The 15725-nt window shown below is 43.0% G+C and overlaps 1 protein-coding gene across 2 annotated transcripts in view; it reads left to right on the top strand.

The window, feature by feature from the left end:
* Positions 1-8469: 8469 nt before the first annotated feature.
* Positions 8470-15725, top strand: part of Glce (glucuronic acid epimerase) — a 75758-nt gene continuing 68502 nt past the window's right edge. For both annotated transcript variants that reach the window (XM_005075581.4, XM_021230411.2), the window contains exon 1: positions 8470-8669. The gene's annotated coding sequence lies outside the window, so the exon portion shown is untranslated. The remainder of the gene's footprint in view (positions 8670-15725) is intronic.

Below are 15725 nucleotides of genomic sequence, written 5' to 3'. Positions count from 1 at the left end.
TTTTAGCTTATGGTTCCATCATGTTAAGGTGGCAGGAGCGGGAAGCTGGCTGATCACATTTTCTTCCTTTACACACAGGAAGGGGAGAGAGGAGGAGGCAAGGCTGGAAAGCCATGCCGAGTGGCTTACCTCTTTTCAGCAAAGCTTCACCTCCTGAAGCTTACATAAGCTCCCTAGATACCACCAGGAACTGGGGAAAGAGTTCAAATACATAAACCAAGATGCATTTCTTATTCAAACCACCACAGTTGCTAATGAACAGTTTGTCCCAAAGGCTTCTAAATGTATGTCAGTAAAAGGGCAATGGACTATTTCAAGTGAGTCCTCAGTGAAAGAGGATCACCACAGTCTGGATGCTGGACCTGAACCTTGTACTGTCTGCCTACCCATAGTTCCCTGCTCACTAGCCTTCCAGGTTCCAGCCTTCTTAGAGAAAAGCTGTGTGCCTTCCTCGTTGAAAGCAAAACCATTCCATCCTGTAGTTGGGAATCAGGAGCTAAAAGATATGTGCCTTTGAAGACTTCCAGAAAGTGTCTGTGCTCTTTTTCCTGAACTACTTCGTCCTAGTCTTACAAACAGGGTCCCTCGGTGTCCTTGAAGAATTGTTTCCAGGATGCCAGGCCACTTAAGTTCCGTGTATAAAACAGAAAGTGCAGACAAACGTGAGCATCCTCCCAAGCACTTCATCTCCAGATGCCATGTAATTGGTAATAATATATTCATGCCATGTGAGTAGGTGCCATGAAGGGAGTGAGGGCAAGAGAAACAAGTCTGTTCATGTTCAGTATGGACCCAATTTTTTTCCATTTGTTTCTGATCCAAGAATGGTTGTGTCGTCCATGGATGTAGAATCAGGATACAGAGGGCCGATTATAAATGATGATGTATATGGGCTCAGAGAGAAGAAAGCCAAGTTTTTAAAAACCTGAAACACAAGCCAAGCCTTCTTTCTTTCTTGATTTCATTTCTAACTGAAAATCCCTGCCAAGTGTGTGGTGGGCAGTAGGCATCCTCTCTGGTGCCAGGAGTGTTTCTACTGTATGCCTCCTACCCATCTCTAGGACTTCCCCTTCTTCCTACATGAGGCACCAGATTTCTCCCTATCCATCGCTCTGTGATCTGCACACCTGGGTTAGACGGCCATTTTTCTGGGAATTAAGCATTCCCTCTAGGAGGGAGGGAGGGCTCTGGAGAGTCAGGAGGTAGACACAAGTTCACAAGTCTGGGAAAGTAATAACTTGGTGGCCTCTCAAAGGCCCCTCCCCAGCTTTAAAAGAGGAGTAAGGCAGCTGGGGAGGAGACTGTGGCCACTAGGACTGCAGAGACATTTAACCTGCAAGCCATGCAGAGAACTCTAGGGTTGGAACTTCGGTGAGTCCTCACTCATGCTGGGGTGGGCTTTCCCATGATGCAGCTGCTTTGAATGATCTTTGCTCACCCATACCCCTGGTAGTAACCCCAATAAAATCTCATGGGTTTTCAAAGCTGGACTTCAGTGTAATCAATCATTAACTTTGGTTTGTGATGGGTTCCACATCTGGAGTGCCTCTGTGTGTGTGTGTGTGTGTGTGTATGTGTGTGTGTGGTCTCCTGAGGAAATATGTGTGTCACACAGCAACCTATTCTCAAGAAAATTCATCTGAGTTGTTTGTACCTTGGTACAAATGAGAGTTGTCATGTTCTTCTTCATAGAAGATTTAGCACTTTCCATCTTGTGTTCATTGTGTCAAATGACCACAGTCATCAATTTGCATGGGAAGATAGTTTCAAGGCTGAAGACTTTCTCCATAAGTTTCACCTCCAACCATCTGTTGACCACCCCACTTAGACTATAAATGAGGTTGGTCCTCCATTGGCTTCCTTTTGTGTGTGATCAAAACCACAAAGGGAATTATGAACCTCAGAAAAGCGTGTTAGTTTTGCTCTTAGATTGACGACACGTAGAAATGGACGTCCTACTGCCTCCTACCTAAATCTTCTGACACCTTTTACATCACTAGAGAAAGTCACACTGGAATTTTCACATCTCTGATGAAGCATCATCTAATCTCAGCACGTGCTTCTCCTTGAGTGAAGTGCCCATCAAGCCCCTCCACTACATTTACTTCCTGTTCCTGCTTCAAACTTACCCTGGCTGTCGTTTCTGCTGGGACACTTTCTCTGATCCTCAAAGATGCATGGGATTGGAATAGGTGCCCTGGCATGATTTCATAGTGTCTAGTAATTCACATAGCATGTATCATGGTTGAGTTTCCTTAGTTTTATGGATGTATGCTCCAATGGTGTCCATCTTCATTTATTATGATGTATCAAACGCCTCTCTGAGTGTTGGGCTCATAGTAAACGTCTCTGGAATGTGTTCATGACCAGTCTTAAGGATTCAATCACTAAGATATTCAGCCACTGAATCAGAATGTCATGAGTTCCCTTATATTATCTACTGAAAAGCTGACTGCTCTGTCTTACTGAGGCGTCCCCTCCTGGTGAGGTCACACACCTTGGATGGAATCTGTTCTTGGATTCTGCCCTCATTGTCTCATTCCTAGGGTGTCCTCATTTCACACAGCTTGTGATATCACACTGATTATTCTTCTCTCACTCGGTTGGTGAGGTCACTTCTAGGCTGTAGAATTTCTGGTGGTTTGAACTTGGCTTTGAGTAAAACTCAGACTGTGACTGCCTTCACATCTGTCTGCAATAGGATCCTGACCTGTACTCTGGTATTTATTATTCTCAATAGAATTGTTTGTCTTTTTTGTGCTCTTGAAGCTTTTCTCTGTATTATTTATTCCACCAAGAAGCACCCACACCCACACTTTTCTTGTACCAAGCTTCAATCCTCTCCAAGAGCTACCCATTTTCTCTCTACAGTGTTAGAACTCTTTCAGACACTGATCTCCAATAGTCTTAAGACATCAACAAAAGATGGGGACATAGCTCAGTCATAGAGGGCTTGCCTAACAGCCACAAAGCCCTGGGTCTGAACCCCAGTACCCCATACAGCAGATGTGGTGATGCAAACCTGTAATCCCAGCACTCCAGAGGTAAAGGCAGGAGGCCAAGAGTTCAAGGTCAACTTTACTTACTATTCAAGAGGTACTATATGTGTGATTCTCATCTTAGCCATGTGGTTCTCCTTGACAAAGAAGGTTGACATAGCCTTTCTGTTTCTTCCAGTAACGTGTCCTAATCATCAGTTGGGAAATCATTCTTTCATGCAGTCTGCAGGGCTGGCCCACCATGGCCTTCAGGAGTGGAAGGTTTTGCCTCTTGTGGGAAAGTCCTCCATCTTTTCTTTTCTTTCTTCTGCTTCTGCAGCAACTGTTGAATTTGTTGTGGTTTTGTTTGTTTTTCTCCCCTACCCCAATTCTTCATGATGTGCTACCCTTAGTTATTTGTTGTTTATATTTGACAGTGGCAGGTAGAAGGAAGAGCGGAGAACAAAATTGTTGTTGTTGTTTTCTTTATTGTTAGAAGCAATAGGATGTCTACCACACATTTGAGCCATGGAGATGATGCATTTTCTTAGCTGTAAGTTAACTGTTGGTCAGTTTACAGTTCTCTTCCTCTAGAAAGGCTGATTGATAGAGCACCTTAAGGATTCATTTTTGTGGGCCTGGGGTCACCAAGATGGCTCACTCACACAGGTGTTACCTGGAGGTCAGGTCTATTGTTGAGTACATCCCTGTTTGAAGGTCCTTAGCAGCTGGTTCCTCCATGTGTAATGAAAGAGAGATCAAGGGAGGAACTGCAGTGCTTCTGAAAACCCAGTCCCACAGTCACAGGCTCTCCTGATTTCTGACACACTGTCTGCTGGCACTGAGTCAGTAGGTGTCCCTCCGGCACAGGGGATGGGTGGGTAGCTCCCTTTCTTGAGAGGAGCTGCATGGAGTCAATGTGGACCTTCAAAAGTCATCATAAGGCTGTTGATATTTCCCCTTCCATGCCTTATCTTCAACAAATAATCACACAAATAGAAAACAAAGTCATTCGAGGCCGGGCTGGACCGATAGCCTCCAAAACAATACAGAGAAACCCTGTCTCGTAAAAAACCAAAAAAAAAAAAAAAAAAAAAAGAAAACAAAGTCAAAGATGTAGTCAGCGAATGGAAGGTGAATATTGGGGCAATACATACAGGACTTCAGCTTTCCAGCCTAACCAAATAGCTATTTGCTGAAACTCTGAAAGAGCACAAGTTGGATCTAATTGGATTCCTTTTCCAACTTAAAAAAGAGAATTTCTATGTTTGATTTTATTTTTATATTCATGAGCATTTTGCTTGCACATGTATGCACACCACATGTATGCAGTGCCCATGGAAGCCAGAAAATGGTATTGGATCCCATGGAACTGGAGTTGCAAGCCTCCATTTGGGTGCTGGGAACTGAACCCAGGTCCTCTGCAACAATAACAAGTTCTTTTTACAGGTGATCCATCTCTTCTTCCAGCTTTTTGAGGAATACTGCCTCATGTAGCCCTTGTGAACATGAGGTTGGCCAGGAGGTAGCTCAGAGTAGGATATCAGTAAGGCACCCCTGCCAACAGGGGTAGAAGTGTTCAGTTGTAGCCATTCAGACTAATAGGTCACAATGCAGATGGTGAGAACCCAGGAAGAAACAGGCTGGTTCTCTTCTATTGCTTGTTGGCAAAACGCAGTCACAGATGGTGGTGATAAGGCTATGAGCAGACTCCAGTGTGGGCACCAAGTAAGTGCCAACGCCATCTGCTGAATCACCTCAGTACCTCTGTCAAGCCGCAGAACCCTTGAGTGGAAGTCCCTGCTTTGATCCCCAAAGCAGATACCAAGGTGGCTCAGGGTCTGGCCCCTCTGTAGCTCCAAGAGCAAGACACAAGGAAAGAAGCTCTTGGTACCAGATGGAGAGGTTGTGGGAACAGAGATGACTGTCAGGCCACAGACTGACGCATCACGCAATAAAGACAGATGGTGAGAGAGGTGCCTGATCTGCGATGGCTTATTGCCTTTTCAGCACACACCCTGGCATGTGCCCTTCGCACGCAGCCTCTTCAGGGGCTTCTGACTGCCAAAGCATTTTTATTTAGAAGTCGAACACAAGTAAGTGCTCTAAGGTTGGATGCCCCTCTGGCTGAGAGCACTTCATCTCTGTTCAATTTCTCACCAGATCTCTGATACACTAATGATTAAGAGGAGTGTTGGAGTGACACAATCCATGAAACTGAGCATTGGAGAGAAGAGGGCCCATATGGATGTGAAGTCAAGAGTGCAGTTTTCTTTTTAGTACACTCCTGCCTCTAAGACAACAGAGCAAGGGCCAAGTTTGCAGGAGCATAGAAAATACAGATTTATTCTGCAAGGTTTAAATTGGCAGGACTCATCAACCCTAAGAGACTCATTGGCTCTGCGAATCCTCTCTTTAAACGATTCTGCACTGGCCCTTCTACATAATGAACAGAGATCCATTAAGCTGAGAGCTGTGTGCTCATAGAGCTATTTAGTTCACTGTACCGTGGCAGACCTTCCTCCAAGTACCCAGAAGGCAGAATTCCCCACCCAAGTGCCTCTGAGCTCACTTCCACGGTCCATGTGAGCTGTCCCCTAGAGCCTGAGGTATGCATCCTTAGATTCTTTTCTTAGCTTTAAAAATGTATTTATCAGTGTGTATGATTTGTGAGTATGTGCATATATATATACATGTACACACATGTAGCATGGCACATGTGTGGAGGTCAAATAACAGCTCCCAGAAGTCAGTTTTCTCTTTCTATCCTGGGTTCTGGCAGGTTCTTTTTATATGCTGAGGCATCTAGCTGGCTCCACCCCTGGACTTTCAAAGTGCTTGTCAAATGACTGGAGTGGGGGAAAGTGGGAATGAAGCTTGGGTATGTGAGCTCAAGTGTCCATAGAGTGGCAGTTACTTTGTAGTGTGGGCCTGGACTAGTGTATTAGTTACTTTACGTGTTGTCAAAGCAGAGTACCTAACAAAGGAAGAGTTTGTTCTGACTCACAGACTGTACAAGCCATTGTGGCTGGGAAGGAATGGAGGTAGGAGCTTGAGTTAACTGGCTACATTACATCCAGTGTGGAAGCAGCGAGAGATGAATGCTTGCACTCAGCTGCCTTTCTTCCTTTATGTAGTCTAGGACCCCATCCCATGAAGTGGTTCTGCCCACATTTAGGTTGGGTCTTCCTACCTCAATTAGCCCAGTTTCAGTCAATCCTCACAGATGTTCCCAGAAACTTGCCTGGTAAATGCTTCTAGAGCCCATTAAATATATAATATTAATGATCACAGTGGATGCATTGTGAGGAAGGCTTCTCTACATTCTCTCTCTTTAGCCTGCCTAGTTCCAGCAGGGAGCTTTGGGACTCTCACCCTGTTAATGGAATTTTAAATCCCAACTTGGCTATCCAAGTTATTTACCAAGTGCATTTATCAAGGAAAAAGGGTATGCCGTTTTAAAACTTCACAGTATGTTAGCTGATATATATATATATATGCGTGCATGCATACATACATACATTCATACATATATGTGTGTGTGTGTGTGTGTGAGTGTGTGTGTGTGTGTGTGTGTGTGTGTGTGTGTGTTTGGTGGGAGTGCTTCCATGCCTAGCTTTCTCACAGCCCCAAATGTTTGGGCTGGTTCTGGTTTTCCATTTAACACCAGATCAACTCAGTTACTGTGGCTCAGTATTTGAAGTCTCCCACTGTGTGGTTCCTTTCTGATAGTGCCCCACCTTTTTACTTCTCCAGGAATCTATATACTAGACTGTCCAACTTGCAACCAGGCTCAGCTCACACGCTTTCATCTTTGTTAGCGTTCATATTATTTTATCCTGAAAGCTTTCATTTCTGCCTCTCATGCATATGGGCCAACCCACTGTTTCACCACCCAGCCCAAGCTTCACGGCCACCTCTCTTCCCTCTGGATTTTTCTAACAGCTTTTGTCTGAACCAATTTGTGGTTCTCATAGTGTGCAGTGGTGTGTGGACATTTTTCTTATTATGCGCAAGGTGTGGGATAAGATAAGGGGGCCATCAATATTCAACCATTTTCAAACTAGGAGAGGACTAAGGAACAAAAAAGGTAGCTATAAAATTAAAAAAACATAGGCAGGTGCTAAAGGAAGACACCTTTAGCATTGTCAATGGGATTCAGAGAGGCCACTGGGGGGAAAATATCCCGCCAAATAGACCATTTGTCTATTAGGAAAGAGGGCTTTTGAAATCGAGAGAGCTGCAGATTGTGTGGGCAAAAGCAGCACTGTAGTGGGGAAATGAGCAACGAGCAAGTGGAGATCACAAATACACTTTGATGTCCTCAAGAAGCGGAATCCTCAGAAGGCTAGGACAGCTTGCGCGGGCAGAGCAGGTGAGGCAGTTCTGTTCAAATAGGTGATACTGAGTGGGTTTTGGGAAGAAAGGAGTTAGACATTGATAATGGAGGGAAGCTGGTTGAACACTCTGGGCCTGGCTGAGATCCAGTGTACAACGGCAGGGGATACCCTTGAGAAAGACTTAGGGTTCTTTTTTACTGTGGTGAGAGAGAGAGAGGCTAGGGGAAGATGAAGGCCACGGGGTAGGCATAATAACAGAGAAGGGGGGGATGGCTGCCATTGTAAAGGAAAGGCTGGAAAAGCCCAATTTCTGAGGCCAGTCCAGATAAGTATCACAGTGTCCATTCATTCCTTTCACATGTATTCACTGCCCCGCCTGTGCCAAGCACTACTGGGGCCCAGGGTCCGCAAAGATACGTGTTTCCGTGTAATCTTGGGATTTGTTAGGTTGTACTCCAGTGTGATTTCGTTTTTACCTTTACAGAAGACTTTAAGTATAATGCACAAGTGAATTGGAAGAATCCTTTGTTAGACGAGATGTGCTGAGTTGGAGCTTGAAGTCTCCGTTATTTGAGGTTTAAAAAAAAGGAGAGGCTGAAATGGGGGAAATCTACGTTAAAGGGGGAAATACACGTGGATAAACTTAGGATTGTAAGTCTTCAGGCTGGTAGCAGAACTTCCCTGTTTACTTCAGATAGCATTGTAGACAAAGGTAACAGCACCTCAGTTTACCAGTACTATATTCGACTCTTCTGCTAAATCAGGCACCTCTACGGCGGCCGAACAGGACCAAACTTTGCCCAAACCTCAACATCTAAACTACCTTGCAAACACTCTGGTCTGGAGACTTCTACAGGTCAGCAACACCTTTGCCCGCTTGTTATTGATGAGAGGCGGGGAAGATCACCTTTTCTCTTTTACAATTGGTCACAGTAACCTGCGAGTCACGCCTCCCGCGCTGCCACCGCTGACAGGCTTCTGGGACTGTCACTCAAAGCGTCTCCGCCTCCCATAATGGGACTGCCCTTAATTATGGACCCGCCCCGAGGTGGCCCCGCCTCCCGCGCCGCCGCTAACAGGCTTCCGGGGCTGTCACTCGAGGAGCCTCCGCCTACCCCGCCATGGCCTCGCCCCTCACCGTGTCTGGGATCTCGCGTGAAGAACCGCGGGCACGGCGACGGCTCGGCTCCCCGGTAGCGCGCGGAGCGGGCGGGCTCTCTCACACGAGCGCTGCTTCTTCGCGGAGAGGCTGGAGCTGCGGCAGCGCAGGCCTGGGCCGCCGTGTCTCCGCCGCCCGCTTCAGTTTTCCTCAGGGCTCCGGGGGGGCCGCTCGTCCGCCGACGCGCCTCAGGTGAGCGTGCTCGGCTTGTCGCGGCTGAGGAGGCGACCCGGGGTGGCCGTGGCAGTCGGGCTCGCGACGGGGGCGGCTCCCCGGGATGCGCGGCGCTCCGAGTGCGGGGATCTCGGTGACGCGGCGGGGACCGGGGGTCCCGGAGCTCCTTCGACTTTGGGGTGGGGGTGGGTGACCGCCCAGACGGCCAGGGGTCTCTAGGGTCGCGGGAGCGTTTCCTGGGTCCTGGGAGCCCGTGTGCTGGCTTCGCGGGGTTCCGGGACGAGGGGACCGTTTCTGGCGAACCCGGGCACTTGGCGGGCACAGTGTACAGTTTAGCCAGGTCCCGAGGGCACGAAGCCCTCCGAGCGGGGAGGGGTCTGCTTGGCATTCCTGAAGTAAAGCAGGAGGGTGTCAGGGTTCCAGAGACCAGTGTTTGTTTAAGGTCGCCTTGGGGCGATAGGGCGCTGCCTCTGTCCCCGGGCAGGAACCAACTGGGTGGGTGTGGGTGGGGGCGGGAGCGTGCCAGGGGAGACCGGCGTCTGTATTGGGGTTTCTGCTTCGCCCAGAGGGGGGCGGTAACTGTGCACGATGGTCCCCAGTCTTTTTCGGGGCGACAGAGAGAGTGATCTTGCCGTGTGGGCGCGGCTCAGCGGGCTCCGAGTCTCCAGGGGTGCCAGACTTGGGTTCAGGAGCCACTCCACCGCACTGCTTGTGGTTTACGATGTCTAACGGTTTCGATCTCATCTGGTCTCTTTCCTTTTGATGAGATTTGACTGAGTGCTTAGTTGGAAGATTGATCGGGGCAGTTGCCTGCGTGGAGACTCAGTGGGTTTGTTCTGCTGTTTTCTTTTCTTTGCCCTGGGATACCTTTGGGGACGCGCTGTTGTCACCGGAACTCTGTGAGCTCCGGAGGAGCGATGTCCGACTTGGGCTTGCTGTCTGGGTGGTGTGTTTTTGGAGGCAAGTATCCGAAGGTTGAGAGAGGATTTATTTAGCTCCTGGGATAGGAGCAGCTGTGTGATTTGGGCTTTCTGTTTTAGGTAGTCTTTGGTGATCCTGCATGGTAAATCTGTCCTGAATTTGCCTGGGTCTTAGGCCATCAGATAGTTCCAGGGAGTGTCCTTTCTAAAGCATTTGTGGAAGAGGGGTAACTTCAATATTTAGATAAGGCCTCAAAGCAAGATTTCTGCAAAAGTGTCACTGGCAACCTGTTAAGGATGGCCTACAGAACCCTTTAAGAGAATCCTAGTGCATCAATTTTACCGTGGTTTAGATCTTCCAGAGTTCTTTGATGACTCTACCAGACTTTGTGTATCTGTGAGTGGTTTAAAATATGTGTCAGAGTATCCAGCTGTTCATTTGCCTGACAGTTCTCCTCGCTAGGCAGCCTAATGTCACCTTAGTCTGAGGAAACATTACTGCAAGCAGACAGATTGAACTGTGACAAAGCAAAGAATTTTGCCTTGCCAGTCTTTGTCAGTTTTTTTAAAAGGTGATTTCTTTTGCCTTTTAAGTCAGAAAGGTAGGAACAAGGTACTGAAGTTTTTTGTTTGTTTAGTTTTTTTGCATTTGCAATCATCAAACAAACAAAGCCAAGCCAAGGGAGTTTATTGTAGTGATAGTAGGGCTTGGGGGTGGGATAGTTTGGTGTTCATTTTCTCACTTCAGACTACCTGATAGGCTTTTATGATCATCAAAAGTGATCATCAAAATTGAGCAATATTTGGTTGAAACCAAAACTCAAAACATTCAAATAGATCAAACATCTTTAAACTGTTTTTTGAGAGAAAGACAAATGACAAAGTAGGCAAAATTCTGAAGCTTCAAATTCCTTTTTGAAAAGCTTTCAGACTTCTACATAAGTGTAGAAGGCCCATCTACAAGGATTTTATGTTAGGTGTCATGATGCTAATAGGAGGTGCAGTGATAGCAGTAATACATCCTACATTGAGAAGGAAGCAACAAATAAATAAAACAAATGTTGCTGAGAAAAACAGTGTCCTTGGGAATAATTTTTCTTAAATAACCTCAAGTAATAATTGACATTTGTTGTGATAACCAGCTCAGTTCTCTACCTTTAGAATTTTTTCAAAAATCAAATTATGATCAGTATAGTTTGGGGGCTAAGTAAATGTCTCTTTGAAAATGCTTTTCTGATGTAAGCATGAAGAAAATCTGTAATAACACAAATGGAACTTATTATGCTTGGAGCTGTCCGTAGGAGATGGTTGCAGGGTAGAGAACTGTCTGATTTCATACTTCAACATTCCTTGAATGTATTTCAGTGAGCAGCTTACATGAAAATTAGATAAGTCCAAAAATGAAAACATTTTAAACACTGCAAGTTTGTGAATTATACAGTATTTGCAGGCTTTTGTCAGTGTTGCCATGTCTTCCTATTTGTTTTTTTGTTTTGTTTTGTTTTTTGTTTTTTACAAGACAGGGTTTCTCTGTATTGTTTCGGAGGCTATCGGTCCAGCCTGGCCTCGAACACACAAAGATCCGCTTGCCTCTGCCTCCCGAGTGCTGGGCCATGTCTTCCTATTTGTACTGGTGAGAAAATGGTATCAGTTACCTGAAAGTTATACAGGGGAGGGTGGACAACTGAGGTGGGAAACACAACAAAATAATAATTATAAAAAGATATACAGCTAAAGGTTAAAAACATTTCAAGATACTGGGTATCTGATTATATGTAAGTGTGTGTGTGGTAGGAGAGTGCTCTTGTGCTGACTTCAGAAAGATTTTTTTTTATTCTTTGGTCAGATACAGGCATATTTAATAGATATGTTTTCCCTGTGAGGCATATGAACCATAAAAATAGTTTTATAGAGTTTCATTATTACAGTACTGAAAATGTGAGTACCAAAGTGGGTGGGTTTTGAATTATCATTCAAAATTCTAAAATCATAATAGTATATACTAAAGCAATTTCTTGAAAGGAGATTGTAAGGCATGCATTCTTACCTTCATTATACTGCTAATAGTGTGACCTTTGATAATTCTTAATGTCTCAGGGTCTTGGTTTCTGTATGTAAGTATATATGTAAATAATGGATGCAAGAGAAGCTCTGTCACTAACCCTTGCAAACCTCAGTTCCAGGGATTGTACCGTGTCAGCTTTTGTGTTACAGATCCTGCAATATTACATGTACAGAAAGCAGAGAGAGCATGAGTGGCTCATTCTCAGAATATAACTAGTTCTTTATCATTTACACTCATACATAACCTGACTTCAGAAGTTTCTTTATAAACACAGGAAGTATTTAATTCTAGAATGTACATCCGTGAAGGTATGCTTTTCTTTGGATCAATTTAGCTTTGCATGTTATAGCAGTCTTACTTTTTTTAGCATTTTTGTTTTTTGTATCTGATCCTTTACTCTGTGGTAGAATACTTTTGCAATAATGTTATGTTCATATTTAATTCTGTCATAGAATGAGCAGCTCTCTAGTCATTGACCCTAGACTTGACCCCTGTATTCCATCCTTAGTCAGCTTTCAACATAATGCAGATCTCATTGCTCCTTACTTAACACCCATTGTTCTTTAGCTCCAGGATTTAGTTCTGTCATTACAAGGCCTTTCATCATCCCTTCGGCTCATCTGCATTTTCTCCACCATAAATCTCAACCTCCAGTTGTACTAATGAGAGCTATTTACTGAGTGAACCATCCTGTTTCCTTGACTCAGAGCCTTCAGTTAGATTCTTTGCACTGCTTAGCATGCCTTCTCATACTGCTGCAAAAACTAATGATTTTTTTTTTATTCTTCAACTTCACACTATGCCTTTTAGATCCTTTTATCCTCTCTGGCCTTTCCTCTTCCTGCCTCCATGTGTTATTCACTCAGGTCATCTTGTTAATTAATTCTCTTAAATTTATTAGTTTGTTATAATTGTATCTTTTCCTGAATTCGAAGACAGGCTTATATGTGCTGTTCATTTTTAATCCCTCTTGCTTGTTTACACGCACTTGTACCTCTCCTTACATGTTTGAAATCTAGAAACCAAATTCAGTGTCTTCATAATGACCAAGATTAATTAACCTCACATGGCAGGCTTGTCCTATTTTTCTAAATTCTTCTTCCTCTAGATTACCTTCTCTTGTCTTACCCACAAATTGATACTAGGACTGTAGTTTTTAAGAATTATTTAGCTTTGCACATTACAGCAGCAGTCTTACTACTCTTAGCATTATTATTATTATTATTATTTTTTTTGTATCTGGAACCTTACTCTGTGGCAGAATACCTGTGCAATAATGCCATGTTCATATTTAATTCTGGCATAGAACAGCTCTCTAGTCATTTGCCCTAGGTGTGACCCCTGTATTCCATCCTTATACTGTTTTCACCATAATCCTGATCTGTTCAATAGAACTATTTATCCATAAAGCTTTAGCATATGAGGACATCATATATGCAATAGTGGTTGAATAATTTCCTCAGAAATATCTGTGAGATATTTTCTGCTAAGCTAGTTGTGAACACTGTGTGAAACTATTATTTGAACCAGGTATGATGGCACATAAGCCATAAGCCCACCACTGAGGAGGCTGAGGCAGGACTTTGAGTTTGAAATCATCCTGGGCTGAATAGTGAGAGTTGGTCTCAAAACAAACAAACAAACAAAAAACAACAACAAAAACAAACAAACAAAAAAATCCCAAACCTTGGTATTTTAAAGGAATACTAGATGCCTGATTTTTCCCTCCAAAAAAAGTAATGCTGAAGTTCTTGGAATCTTAAGGATCTTCTCAGAGAAAATCCTGAACCTGGATCATGTCAACGTGGGGACACTTCAGTCCCTTTATTCATCTACTTCCCTAATCTTGTTATTTTTTTCCTTCCTTTTTTCTTTTTAAAAAAGTCACTTCACAGATTACTGAGTTATTAATATCAGGCTTACCAGTAATCGTTTATGTGACCCAAAATATGCCAACTAAGAGGGTTACAAAAAAAGGCATAAAACCTAATCATTTCCCTGAAGGGACATAGGTGTGTATTTGAATGAAGTCATCTACTAGTTCAGTGATTCTTAGCATTCCTAACTCTGTGACTCTTTAATACAGTTCCTCATGATATGGTGACCCTCAACCATAAAATTATTTCATTGCTACTTCATAACTGTAATTTTGCTACTGTTATGAATTGCAATGTAAATATCTGATATACAGGATATCTGATATGTGACCTCAACCACAGGTTGAGAACCACTGTTATAGTTCTTAGCTCAGGAATGAATGATTCTAATGGTTAGCTTAATGAATTTTTATGCATGTAACTAATAATCAGGTAAAGATACTGAACCTTTATATGACATCATAAAACTTCATTCTCCTAGTTTGTATCCCAAAGGTATTGTACCTTTCTCATCACCATCAATCTAGATTATATTTGTACTTGAATTTCATTAAAAAAATGGAAGCAGGTTATTTTTTTAATGGTTTTCTTTATTCAACCGAGTGTCATTAAGATTCTTTTTTGTTTGTTTTGTTTTGAGACCGGGCTTCTCTGTAACCCTGGCTGTCCTAGAACTTGTTTTATAGATCAGGCTGTCCTCACAGAGATCTGTCTGCCTCTGCCTCCCAAGTGCTGGGAATTTTTAAAAATTAGCAATGGTTTATTTTTGTTCATTGCTGTATATTGTTCCTTTGTATGTGTACATGTATACCTATTTTGTTGTTGGGCATTTGGACTGTTGACAGTTCTTAGCTTTTAGAAAAACAGCCACTAATAACAGTTTTGTACATGTGTTTTGGTGGACATATAGATTCCTTGGCTATAACCAGGAGTTACTTTCAATATATTTGACACACAAGGACACATGGAGTATATACAAGGTTCTGAGATGCAAAAACTTTATATAGGTCTTCAGATTGGCAGTGAGATATTTGTAGTAGGTTGCCTCTCTGCATGATCTCCTCCAGAGTCCAGATGGCGATCTACCTCGAAGAAGGCATGTCTATTATGGCCTGTGTCTTACTTCCATCCTAATTTATAGGGTAGGGAAAAGAGGCTCATATGCCCATTGGAATGTTGTGGAAATTTTAAAAGAACAATTTTAAAATAGTTATAAGAAAGATTTTAAAAGGAATTCCTAAGCATTGTTTTAGGAGGTATTTTAAACTAAAAAGGTCATTGTGTGAACCAGGTTGGCCTCCAGTTTATAGGTCTGTCTGATTAAGGTGTATACCACCACTCCTGGCCCATTTCCCCCTTAGAGAAAATTATTGGATGGTTATCACAAAATCATAAAATTGCAAAGGCCTAAGTCTCAGGTGCAGTCACTGTTATATCATTTTTGTGTGTACTTCTGCAAATAGTACATGTTCATGTATATACATCTCTCTTCCAGTATGCTCAAGGATTAGTTACAGTGCCCCACAGATACCAGTATCTATGAATAAAATTTTGTATACAAAGTTGTATAGTACCCACTTTATCTTCTCTAAGTTAATTATTAGCATCTAACAATGTAAAAGCTATATAAATAGGTGTCAGAATGTATTGTTTAGGGAATAATGATTAGAAAAAAGTCCATATAAGTTCATTCAGTACAGGGTTTCCTCACCTAATATTTCTAATCCTGGGTTGGCTAAATCTTCAATGTGAAATTAGTGGACCTGGAACACTATGTATGTAATGTATGTGTGTATGTGTATGAGTATGTACATATAAGTGTGTACGTACATATGTGTGTGTCCATGCACAAATGTATAGACCAAATGTGCCTATATATGCCAGAACATGAGATGAATTTTAGAGAACATTCATTTAAAATACTGTCTGGTTAAGATGTGGTATAGTATATCATATTGTGTACTAAAAATTAGAAAGGGTCTAAAAATGATTAGTGGCCCAGAAGAAAGAAAAGCAGGGTCTGGCAGCATTTGGCAGTAATTTTGTATAAGACAAGTGGCCTTAGCTCTTTTTATTATTAGATCAATTCTTTGACAGTAGCACTTCTGTTTATAGTACCGATTCTGTAGTACTGTTCTTGGAAGGAAAGCCAATTAAAAAAAATTAGACAGTTGATACCTAAAAGAAATGATTTAAAGTACAAAAGATATTC

This window comes from Mesocricetus auratus, unplaced genomic scaffold (assembly GCF_017639785.1).
Source record: "Mesocricetus auratus isolate SY011 unplaced genomic scaffold, BCM_Maur_2.0 Super-Scaffold_100691, whole genome shotgun sequence".
Classification (NCBI taxonomy): Eukaryota; Metazoa; Chordata; class Mammalia; order Rodentia; family Cricetidae; genus Mesocricetus; species Mesocricetus auratus.
This window is presented reverse-complemented; position numbering and strand designations above follow the sequence as displayed.